This window comes from Pan paniscus, chromosome 18 (assembly GCF_029289425.2).
Source record: "Pan paniscus chromosome 18, NHGRI_mPanPan1-v2.0_pri, whole genome shotgun sequence".
Taxonomy (NCBI): domain Eukaryota; kingdom Metazoa; phylum Chordata; class Mammalia; order Primates; family Hominidae; genus Pan; species Pan paniscus.
Window position 1 is genome coordinate 90,267,508 of NC_073267.2, and position 12,103 is coordinate 90,279,610.

The window sequence follows — 12,103 nt, forward strand, 5'->3', positions numbered from 1 at the left end:
TCTAGCTTCCCACTTACGTATTTTTTCTAAAATAAATGTACTTAATTTTAATTTTTTAATGAGCCATTTTTAATAAAAATTTTAAGTAATATAAGAGGTGCAGGGAGATAGCAAAAATTATAAACATGAAACATGAATGACTAAAGTTTAGGAAGCAGTGGCTTGAGAAACAAATTCTTCTCAGCCTGGAGTGTAGGGAAGCTGCACAATTGTGTGGGTGTGATTGTTGTTGATCTTTAATTTCCATCGCACCAAAGAAGCAGTGAATAAAAATGAGGTAGTTTTTTTATTTTTAGAAAGCTGCAATTTCATTCTCATTGCCAGTGATATTTAACGAGAATATCATTACTTTCCTAGAGTTGATTCTTTGGGTGACTTAAGACTCCTTAGAACCAAGAATGCAGGCACAAACTCTGAAGGCCTAATTAAAAGTATGATTCTTGCCCCGGTGCGTAACACTAACTCTTTTGTTAGCATCCCATGAGAAGAAACACCTCAGCTCAAATCACATTTTCCTACCTTCTCCCTTGCCAGTTCTGCCACTTTTTCATTAGCTAATCCCAATTAAAACACTTTGTTACTAACACCATAAATCTCTGCCACTCTCAATAAGCATAAATTATATGGCAAATAACTATATTCTATGTCTATCCAGAAAAATAACACCTCCCACCTCCCTCCTGTCTTTTGCCATCTTGGGACTCAGAGCTTCTAAGTCAACACTCACGCTTTTTAATTTGGGTCCCCTGCCCCCTCTAATTACTTACCTATAAAGCTACACTTTTTTAAGGAAGAAAATTATCACCAATGCCCTTCTCTAAACTTAATCATTAACTGCGCTTTTTCTTCCTCTTTGTGAACAATTTGAGGTAGTAGGAAAGGCTTGGTCATTATATTTACAGCTAACTCTGCCATTTATCAATGGAATGACCTGGAACAGCCATCCTGGCTCACACCTGGGCCTGAATCATAAACGGAGGAGACCGACCTCACGGGATTTTGTTTCAAAATTAATTAAGGCACATGTAGACTGTGTTTAGCACAGTGCCTGGCACAAAATGTGGGCTCATGTTGTCTAAAGCGAAGTGGTGATTTTGTTTGCTTCTCCCATGGTCAGCAATTGCTTAACACAACATTTCATATATTAAACTAACAAAAAGAAACATACCTCATCCTGTGATTGATTTTCAAGCTCATTTATTCCTCATTTCTCTGTGGTTTAGTTTAATTAAATTGAGCAGCCCATCAAATATTGATTTTAATAAAATCTTGATTAAGATTTGAGCAATTATCGAACGCTCTTTTTCATACCATTCTTGCATTTCAATAGAACCAACCTCAAGAACCAATTTGCTTTTAAAATAAAGAAGTGATTTTATATATATTCTTCAGGCCATTTTCAGAAATAAAGAAAAAATGGCCTCCCGTTGTTGTTATTAGCCGAGATAAGCAGCAATGTCTGACCAGCGTTTTAAAAAACTTAATCCAGTAGTTATCTCATCCTCAATGAATAGTAGAAAGGGAAACTCAAAAAAGAATTAAGTCCTTTAATAAACATTAATTTGGCTCCTACTGTGTAGGAAGTACTATTTTACCCAATGCAAGTAGAGGTAAGGAAAAGCTAATTATGTAGTTAGTTTTAATGTATGTGGTAAAATTCAGCCACACGTGAAAGTTTTTGACTTTATTAAATAATAACCAGAGACCTACATTTATTCCAACCCTTAAAATTACTCTGTTGTGCAATTTATGAATATAGGCTCATTATTAGGAGAATCTAATGTAAATGTGATGGTATAAATTATCAATAGTATTATATTAGCAATTAACCATAAGTGTAAGACATTTAATAAGTTAAATATTTGGTTTGATAGTTAAGCGCTAAAAAGAAACGGTAAAGCCAATAGCTGTCACAGCAGCACCACCTAGAGGCCTGTGAGGAGTAACACAGGTCATTTCCCCAAACTTGCCTTCTTACTTAGAGACAAAGAGCAGTAGCTACTCCATTTCAGCACCTTGTGTCACCGAAAGCATTTTAATTCTATTCAGCATATTCTTAAATCTTGAAATATTTACAAAATAGCTAAATGAAATTGAATAACCTCAAAATCACAATGTATTTTGGCAAAAGATGTCAATTTTCCCCCTGGCATAGGAGATGAAACTGGGCAACTACGGGAGCAGCCCAGGTCTTGGGACATTACAACGTGAGACACAGGCATCCTCTCTCTAACACACACCTCCTTTTTCTGTCTTGATCCCAAACACATGAGTGCCCAGGCCGACTGCACATTTGATAGCACTTCAGAGTTATGTTCCTGAGCTACTGCCCAAAGTGTAGTTAGAGATGTTGAGAAGAAATTAACTTTCCATTGTTAACATTGTTTATATCAGAAGATCCACTTACTAGTTCCCTTCCACTAGCCAAAGCTGAACTAATGTTCTGGAGATGGAATTGAAAGAGAAATGACAAAACATTTTTCTTTTTTATTATTTCCCATCCTTTCTTCTGTTATCTTTTATAATTTTTCTCAACCTCTCAACCTGAAAACTTCCTTGGATTAAAATTTAGATAATAAAACAAATCAGCTCTTCATAGAAATGAAAACACTCCTTATATTATTTGGTTTCAGAATTTCAGCAGACTTTGCTGACCATCAGCTGACTGCAGCTTCAAAGGGGAATGGCAAAAACAAAAACAAAAACAAAACATAACAAAACAAAACAGCACATTTACTGCATATACAAATTGGGGCTAATGAGGCACAAAAGTACCGCTCATCTTCATTTCCACTTGAGGACACTGTCTGCCTCAGTGAGGCGGGGGTGCTGAGTCAGTATTTTGCCAGCCAGTGCAGCAAATGCAGAAGTCTGCCTTAACCTGTACTTTCTGGCCTCCATATATGAAGCTGGGGTTCCTACCTGAGCACACTAGTAAAGGAAAGGCGGCAGGTCCATTCATGCGCATGCTCCGAATTTCAGGTAAGGCACTTGAGCACAGTTTACCAAAATAATACTAGGTTTTGCCTAGAGAAGTTTTTTCCCCAATCTGTATGCTAAAGTCATAGCTGAAGTCACATCAAACTGCAGTAACTTTAGTTTTTTGAAACATCAAACTTTTCTTGCACCTGCTTTTCCCTCTGTTCCACCCCTACACCTACTCACCTAACTAGTGTCCGAACCTCCTTTGGATCTCAGCTTAGATAGCACCAGTCCAGGATTCCTTCTAGTATCACCTCATGCTGGGTTAGGATGACCTTCTATGTGCACCATTTGCAACCTAAACTTCTCCCATTGGGAAACTTTGTGTGCAGTTTTGCAACTGTTTGTTCATTAACCATATCCCCCAGAAGACTGTAGGCACCGTGCAAGCAAGGGATATTTTTATCTTATTTATGGTTGTATTCCCTTCACCCCCACGATTCTGCCTCAAATATTCCATCAATATTGTTGAAGGAGGCCGGGCGCGGTGGCTCACACCTGTAATCCCAGCACTTTGGGAGGCCGAGACAGGGGGATCACGAGGTCAGGAGATCAAGACCATCCTGGCTAACACGGTGAAACCCCATCTCTACTAAAAATACAAAAAATTAGCCGGGCATGGTGGGGGGCGCCCGTAGTCCCAGCTACTCGGGAGGCTGAGGCAGGAGAATGGCATGAACCCGGGAGGCAGAGGTTGCAGTGAGCCGAGATCATGCCACTGCACTCCAGCCTGGGCAACAGAGCAAGACTCCATCTCAAAAAAAAAAAATATATATATATATGTGTATATATATATATATATATACACATATATATATATATACACACACACACATATATATATAGTAGAAGGAATGACTGTCCCATATAAGTCTGCTTTATCTTGGGAGGGACTCTAATGTTCTATTCATAGTCTCCATTTATTTGCCTTCCAAGCATGTGCCTCAGCATCCACCATTTTGCTTCCACTCTTACCTTGTTCTTTTAAGATCCAAAGCGGTCAGAAGAAGTGATCAAGATTCAACAAGCTAAGCCGTCTCCTGATGGTCAAGGCATTCTCTTCACCACGTCCAGGCTCCTTACAGGATCCACAGACAACTCATTCCAATTTCTGAGTCAGCTGCAAGAGAAGAAGTCAACCAAATAGATTTACAAAAGGGATCGGATCATGCTGGAATGTCTGGTGTGACATTACAAGGCAGCATCCTCCCTGGGAAGGAGATGTAACTCCTTCCTTTTGCCAGTCAGGTAACAACGTCCTCTTCTCTCTTGTATGCAGTTGGCAGAACAACACAGAAGGAGGACAAGGGAGCTCAGCCTTGTTTCTTGCTCGGCCACTTGTCGTGTCCATGACAGGCTATATTTTGGAATGAGAATAGCATAGAGCCATCTAGATAACTTGGAGGATATACAAGAGGCACTCCAAGACAGAAGCAGAACTATCATGGAGAAAGTTCCAGAATGGGGTGAAATGAGATTTACCACTCTGGATCCTTATTCCATCATTTGGTTTCTTTGCCTCAGACACAACATGTGCAAAACGGAGCCAAGCTTGACAAATTCAAAGGGACATTATAAGGCAAGTGAGACAGAACACATGGAAGTGCTTGGAAAACTAGGCCCAGGAAACAAAAAATAAGAGATTCGTGTTTATAGAAGAGCAGCAGACTGCCATACTATCCACTATCTAATACCTTTAGGTTTTAAAGATTGGAGGACATTGTTTCACTGTCTTCACCCTGACAAATGTTTACTTCAATTAGGAAATAAAATTTAGAGAAAAATTGGCCCAGCATATGTTAAATGATAATCAGTGGATCCTGAGCATGAGAACCAGTTAGTGATCATTTAGAGTGAAATACAAGGAAAATGGCACATACAGTTGCTCTGTTTTTTTTTCATACTTACAATTGTATAGATGAAAATATACATGCAGAACATGGTAAGTAAACATGTCTCAGTCGACTCTCTTAGAAAAGACTCGTAGCCTTTATTCATTCATAAAAGCACATTTTTAATTACTGGAAACTGGCAACACACAGCACGAGAATTTTCCCATACAAAAGACATTAAGTCACATTTTTCAAGAAACACAACAAACCCCAAGCAGGATAAATACAAAGAAAACCACGCATAGTACAACTGCAATGTATGCACGAAAAGATAGAGCTGCAAAATATTTAAAGCAAAAAGTGATAGAACTGAAAGAACAGACACATCCTTGATGATAGGTGAAGAATTCAACATCCCTTTCTCAACAATTGATAGAAAAACCAGACAGAAAAATCACCAACGATAGAGAACTTAACAATATCATCATGCAACAGAATTTAATTGACATTTATAGAACACTCCCACCATTTTAATTGGCATTACCCCAATGGCTAACGATGTTGAGTATCTTTTGGGGTGCTTATTTACCATCTGTATATCTTCTTCAGTGGAAAGTTTCTACCTGTCTTTTGCCCATTTTCAAACTGGATCGTGTTGTTGTTGTTGCTGCTGTTTTTGTTGTTTTTACTGTTAAGTTTTGAGAGTTCCTTAATTATCCCAGATAGTAGTCCTTAGTCAGACACATGATGTGCAAATATTTGCTCCCAGTCTGCAGCTTGTCTATTATTCCCTTAAGATGGTCTCTTGAAGAGCAAAAGTTTTAACTTTGATAAAGTCTAATTTATAAATTTTTCCTTTTATGAATTGTATTTTTGGTGCCAAGTCTAAGAACTCTCAAACTCTCACCACCACACTTTTCTTTTCTTTTTCTTTCCTTTTCAGTGTGTGTACTGTCTTTATCTGATTTGAAGACCAGGGTAATGCTAACTTTATAAAATCATGAAATGAATTGGGAAGTTATCCCCCTTCTTCTATTTTCTGAAAGAGATTGTATAGAAACGATGTTAATTCTTGTTCATATATTTGGTGGAATTATTTAGTGAGTCCCCAGTGGAGATTTCTTTTGGGGAATGTTTTAGTCTGTTAGTCACCAATACCAGCTATGACCATGTGACCAGTTGCTAAAAACGAGGACTGTAATTGTCATGAGTATTTCCTTCTTATTTTGTTAAGAACATGTTTGTGCATATGTATACTTATACTAAGAAAATACCTTTCTTCATACTCATTTTATTTCCTTTCTTTTTCCTTTATCATGTGATGTAAGATTTATTGACTTCATATCAGCATTTAAGTATTGTTAACTTTACGTAATAGCATTTGAGTTGGGGATTGATGCATTTCCAGTTGTACAAAGGATAGCTGTTAGGCACATTTATGATTATGTTAGGCATAATTATGACCTTATTTCTGTCTTTATTTGAAGATTATGTATGATTTTAGGAGATGTATATGGGTTCAAGTTGACAATGGGTGGACTTGTAATGGTTAATATTGAGTGTCAACTTGATTGGATTTAAGGATGCAAAGTATTGTTCCTGGGTGTGTCTGTGAGGATGTTGCCAAAGGAGATTAACATTTGAGTCGGTGGACTGGCAAAAGCAGACCCACCCTCAATCTGGGTGGGCACAATCTAATCAGCTGCCAATGTCACCAGAATAAAAGCAAGCAGAAGAACGTCGAAAGACAAGACTGGTTTAGTCTTCTGGCCTACATCTTTCTCCCATGCTGGATGCTTCCTGCCCTCGAACTTCAGACTCTAGTTCTTCAGCTTTGGGACTCCAACTGGCTGCCTTATTCCTCAGCTTGCATACGGCCTATTGTGGGACCTCAACTTGGGATGATGTGACTCAATACTCCTTAATTAACTCCCCTTTATATATACATCTAACCTATTAGTTCTGTCCCTCTAGAGAACCCTGACTAATACAGGGAACTTTTAAATATGAACTCAATTTATTTTGCTTTTCTTTTCCAAGTTTCTTGAAGTGAGAGTTCAGATTAAGACTTTTCATATTTTCTAATGAGAGCATGTATAATTTTTCCCTCTAACTGCTTTAGTTGGGTTCCACAAATTTGATACATCTTATTTCATTGTCTTTCAGTTCACTGTATTTAAAAAATTTCTCTTGAGACTGCCTCTTTCAACTAGAATTATTTAGAAATGTGTTGGTTAGTTTTCAGGTGTTTGCAGATATTCCTATTATCTTTCTGTTATTGATCTCTATCTTGAATCCACTGTAGTCTGAGAACACACTCTGTATAATTTCCATTCTTTTAAATTTGTTAAGGTTTGCCTTACAGTCCAGGATGTGGCCTATCTTGTTGTATATGTTCTTTGGGCACTTGAAAAGGATACGTCTTCTACTGACGTTGGTGGGAGTGTTCTATAAATGTCAATTAAATTCTGTTGGTTGATGATATTAAGTTCTCTATCCTTGGTGATTTTTCTGTCTGGTTTTTCTATCAATTGTTGACAGAGGGATGTTGAATTCTTCAACTATCATTGAGGAAGTGTCTGTTTCTTCTTTCAACTCTATCACCTTTTGCTTTAAATATTTTGCAGCTCTATCGTTTTGTGCATACATTTTAATTTTTAGGTTTGCTATGTCTTCTTGGTGGACTGATCATCTTATCAATGTATAATGGTTCTCTCTGTCTCTGGTAATTTTCTTTCCTCTGAAGTCTATTTATCTGGTATTTATGTAGTCACTCACTTTCTTTGGATTAATGTTTACACAACATTTTTTTCATCTTGTTATTTTCTGCCTGCCAATATTATTATATTTTTAAATGAGTTTCATGTAGATGATATATAGTTCAGTCATGTTTGTTCTAATGCTCTCTGATGACCTCTGTCTTTGTATTGGTGTATTTAGACTATTTATACTTAATGTTATTGTTAACAGGCTAGGGCGTGGTGGAAGTGGCAGACTGGGTTCCCACATTATCTTTACTGAAGCTGCTGCGGGAGAGGGCAACTAGTTAACACCCAACAGGGACGAAAGTCCCAACTCCCTACTCATTCTTCTCTGGCAATACTATGACAGAGGATGGAGGGAATGATGGCAATATGAGAGTGGAAATCTATATTCTCCTCTTGGGCTTTGATGGTTTTTTTCTGTGGTGTTTGGCTGGAGTCGAGTGGTTGTTTTCTGAGAGTTTCCATCTTTTTAGGCTGGATGTTTGTTGATCCTTTGGGTAGAAAAGGTACGCTTTCATTGGGACTTTTAAAATCTTTCTGTGCCTGTTGACATTTCTGGGCTGCCAGCTCCTTGTGCAAGATATCCTAGTCTAGGATATATGTGACAAAAAGAAATCTCAAGTAACTTATGAGCGTGTCATTCCTTGGATCCCAAGGTCCCTAGCCAATCTGTCTGGTTATCTCAGTCTCTTCTGTTTGTATATAATCTTCAGAGTTATTAGGTATAATTACGGGAAACAATAGGCAGAAGCATGTCTACTTCATCTTTACAGAAACAGAAATCACTGATCATTTTTGGTTTCTTAATTCATGCTGACAATCTCTATCTTTTAATGAGTCTGCTTATGTGATATATATGTAATTATTGATGTATCAGGATTTGATTGTTCCATCTATTTACCATTCTACTGTTTGCCCTTTTCCCTTTTGGGTTGCCCAAACAATTTTTCATATGATAATTTATCTACTTCACCTTTTTACTATATCAGTTTGTAATTTTTCTTATTGATTGCCCAAGAGATTATATAGCTCATTTGTCACAATCTACTTAAAACCAATACCTGACCACTTCAATTGAAATGTAGGAAACTTACCCTTAGATTAGTCTCTTCACCCTCCCTTTACTTGTAGTTACCTTACATATTACATTTACATTCTTTCAAAACCCCCAAAAATGCTATAACCTTTTTCAACCATCAAACACATTTTAGAGAATTCAAGCGAGTAACAGTCTATTACAGGATTCAGCAAACTTTTTCTGCTAAGGGCCAGATAATAAATATTTTAGGCTTTGCAGACCATACAGTGTCTGTCACAACTATTCAACTCTGTGCTTATAGAACGAAAACGGCCAAAAACAACACATACCCAAATAAGCATAACTGTGTTCCAATTAAATTATATTAATCAAAATAGATGGTGAGCTGAATTTGGTACATGGGCTATAGTTTGCTGACCCCTAGTGTATTATAGTTACATTTTTAGTTTCTTCTTCCTTCATTTCTAGTGTTGTATGTCTCCCTCTCATATCATTTCACTTCTGTCTTAAGAACTCATTTAATGTTTTTTTAAGTGCATGTTTGCTGGTACTAAATTTTCCTTCATCTAAGAATGTCTTGGTCGAGCACGGTGGCTCATGCCTTTAATCCCAGCACTTTGGGAGGCCAAGGCAGGCAGATCACGAGCTCAGGAGATTGAGACCATCCTGGCTAACACGGTGAAACCCCATCTCTACTAAAAATACAAAAAATGAGCCGGGCGTGGTGGCGGGCACGGGTAGTCCCAGCTACTCGGGAGGCTGAGGCAGGAGAATGGCGTGAACCCAGGAGGCGGAGTTTGCAGTGAGCCGAGAAGCCTGGGCGACAGAGCAAGACTGTGACTCAAAAACAAAACAAAACAAAAAAAAAGTCTTTATTTCTCCCTTCATTACTGAAGGGTATTTTTGCTGTATATAGAAAATTGGGTCAACAATATTTTCTCTCAGCTCTTTAAACAGATAGTTCCCCTCCAAGGTTTATGACCAGGAATCATGCTTGTATAAATCAAAATCATTTCTCTATAAATAATACTTCATTTTTCTGTGACTGCTTTCAAACTTTTCTTTATCTTCAGATTTTAGCATTCTGATTATGATGTATTTGGATATAAATTCATTTTTGTTTATCCTCTTTGGGATTCACTGAGCTCCTTGAACCTATAGATTTGTATCTTTTAAGATACATTTTTAAAATTTAACTATTACCTATTCAAATTTTTTTCTGCACTACCCTATTTCTCTTCTCCCTCTGAGACACTGATGACAAATCTTAGATTTTGGAGATTTTTCACAGTTCCTTGAGGGTTTGCTTTTCCTCTCTTTTGCTCATATTGGATAGTTTCTTTTGATCTGTTTTCAAGCTCATTGACTCCTTCCTCTAACATCTCCAGTCTGCTGTTTAGCTCACCCAGTGAGGTTTTCGTTTGTTATTTTGTCAGTTCTAAAACCTCCATTTGCTCCTTCTTTACAAAATATATTTACATCATCTATTTCCTACCTGAGATTTTCTATCTTTCCATTTGTTTCAAGAACGTTTGTCCTTACTTCCTGGACTACTTTGATTATAGTTATTTTAAAGTCTTTGCCAGATAATTCTAAAATCTGTGTCATCTCACATCACAAGAGAGTCTATTGATTCCCTTCTCTTAAAAAACTTTTTTTCTGGACTTTTGTATATCAAGTGATTTGGGGTTGTATACTGAACACTTTGAATATTAGGTAATGAAATGCTGAGTTTTATTTAAATCCCATAAAGAATGTTGGTATTTCTGTTTTTGCCAGAAATCAATCCAATTTGGTTCTGGCTCCAAGCTCTGACCAGCCTTCTGTGACTTATGGTTTCAGTGTAGGTTCCACTTTCCAAGAATTTGAAGAAATATTGGATCTGATCCATGTTTATTCTACCCAGTCAGCAGTCTCGGACTTGTGCAGTGGTCTATACCACAGTTCTATTCTCAAAGTCTTTGATATATTGTCTGGGATCAGAAACACATATGCTCAGTCAGGGGTAAGTCTGGGAGTCCAAAAACAACTTCATGGGATTGCCTTCCTGAGCAATTCCCTCACTGTGAATCCCCTGATAGTTTCAAATTCTCTGGGGCTTTTCTTGTTAATCCTCAGGCCAGAATGCTGAGACTTTACCCAACTCTGCCACATTCTGTAATTGTATCTGTGTCGAGGTCCAGTGGTAAGAGAACACAGAAAAAAACAGTGAAGTTTGCCACACACTCTTGAAACCAATGCCCCTCTGCTCAGAGAATAAGGTCCCTGTATTAGTCTGGTTTGTGTTGCTATAAGGGAATACCTAAGATTGGGTAATTTTTAGGGCATAATTAGAGGGTGCCAGTGATATCAATAAGTATTTCCCATAACTGACCCAAAGTCATAGAATTGCAGTATTATAAAGTTTCAGAAAATCAATCATTTTATTCTTATTAGGACAAAGACACCTCTAATTTCTTAATTATTATATATTCCAGTAATTAATTCTTTTATGGGATTAGTACTTTGGTATCTTGTTTAAGAAAGCTTTCCCTAGCCCAAGGTAATGAAGATGTTTCATTTATTTTCTCATGGATATCATACTGACACAGTGTCATATATTGAAAAAAACACGTTTCCCCCACTGGACTGCAGCGCCACTTTTGCTACACACCAAGCATCCATATAGGTATGCACAATTGAGAGACACAATTAAGAGAATAAAATGTAAGCCACAGAGTAGAACAGATTTGTAATAGATAGATATAAGTGTAGCTGTAGGTATTTATGTAAACGTAGACATATACATATAATCATCAAAAATCTGGTACCACAGGGCACACACACATGCACGCGCACACACATACACACAAAATCCAAAAAATATAAGTTAATAATTATGTGGGGGAAAAAGTGATCAGTCTTATCAGTAATCAAGGAGATGCAAATTAAAACCACATAAGACACTACTTTACATGCACCAAAATGGCTAAAATCTAAAAGCATGACAATATTAATTATTGGCAAGGCTGTAGACCAAAAGAAATTATCTTGCACTACAGTGTGAGGTACACTGGCATACTGGCACAACCACAGTGGAAAACAGTTTGACAGCGTGTGATAATGGATCATACTCTATGACTCAGCAATTCCACTCCTGCATATATATATATACATATATATATACCTGAAACAAACGCATGCCTATGTGCACCAAATGACATGTTAAAGAATGCTTTGGCAGCATTATTCATAATAGTCAAAACCTAGAAACAACGAAAATATCTCTCAGCAGTAAAAGTATAAATAAATGTAGTGTTTTCTAAAAGTGAGCACTACACAGCAATAAAAATGAAGAAACCACAACTGCACACAACATAGATGACTATCATACACACAATGCTGAGTAAAATTGTGCCCAAAACAAAAGATTACATACCAGGTAATTCCATTTATGTAATTTTAAATGAGGCAAACTAAATTATACTGTTAGAAGTCAGACAACT

General features: G+C 37.2%; 1 long non-coding RNA gene across 1 annotated transcript in view; it reads right to left on the reverse strand.

The window, feature by feature from the left end:
- Positions 1–12,103, reverse strand: part of LOC103786504 (uncharacterized) — a 387,323-nt gene that overhangs the window by 371,084 nt on the left and 4,136 nt on the right. Inside the window, exon 2 of the long non-coding RNA XR_612237.5 lies at positions 3,958–4,102. This is a non-coding gene — a long non-coding RNA (uncharacterized LOC103786504). The remainder of the gene's footprint in view (positions 1–3,957; positions 4,103–12,103) is intronic.